This window comes from Egretta garzetta, unplaced genomic scaffold (assembly GCF_000687185.1).
Source record: "Egretta garzetta isolate BGI_Z169 unplaced genomic scaffold, ASM68718v1 scaffold215, whole genome shotgun sequence".
Lineage (NCBI taxonomy): Eukaryota > Metazoa > Chordata > Aves > Pelecaniformes > Ardeidae > Egretta > Egretta garzetta.
In genome coordinates, this window is record NW_009259719.1 from 8,109,813 (window position 1) to 8,110,686 (window position 874).

At 37.3% G+C, this 874-nt stretch overlaps 1 protein-coding gene across 1 annotated transcript in view; it reads left to right on the forward strand.

Annotated features, from left to right (window-relative positions):
• Positions 1-874, forward strand: part of DOCK3 (dedicator of cytokinesis 3) — a 207,071-nt gene that overhangs the window by 121,063 nt on the left and 85,134 nt on the right. The gene's annotated exons all lie outside the window — the stretch shown is intronic.

The following is an 874-nucleotide window of genomic DNA, read 5'->3' on the forward strand; positions in this document are numbered from 1 at the left end:
CGCTCTTCCCCAACATCTCACTATCACCAAAGGCAGTAACCCATTTCAGTCTGTAAGGTGATCCAGAGAGCCTTTCTGGGTGACTCATCACAGGGTCAGGGTGCTGTGTTTTCTCCAATGAGGTTATCAGGCTTCCCCCACCTGCTCTTGTTCCTCTTCTCCCTCTTGTTGAAGATGATGAGCCTTTAACTGCATAACCTAACAGGAAACATATGTTGGTCGTTTCAGTTCTAGAATCTTATTGAGGATTTACAGATGGTAATGTAACTGAAAATGAAATATAACAATATTTACAAATGCTTATTAACATTACATATAGATGAATAAACAATCGTTAAATGCTCCATCAGAAGATGAGATACGTACAGAAGCATACTTTGTGGTGTTATATATTCTTGTCCCACAATCTGGGAGGTGGGGGGTTGCATCATGTTTCAAGGCGTTCTGTAAAATATGTAGGTAAGCAAAAGGTTTGTTGTAAATGTGTGAGATACTAAAAATGAGGGGTTTATTTAGTCTTTCAAATTTCACTTTTTACTTCTCGGTTCTAACTTTCATTAAGCACAGAAAGCTAATATATGGCATCAGTTAATTTCAGCTTAAAATTAATATTCTGTGTGCACAGAATTCAACGAAAGATGTCCACAGCTTTATTCATTCTGTCATAATATAAAGAGTGAAACAGTGGCTTTGATGACAGAAAAGTCACCACAGGCTCCAAAGTGTTCATAAAAAGGAGATAACTATTAGGGAATGTTTTGTTGCCTTCCCCTTTTAAAAACAAAAATTATGTGGGATTTCTCTCATTCATCAAAACCCCACAACCTTTCATGTTACCTCTACAGCAAAGGTGATTTTCCTTTCCTAAGATGGT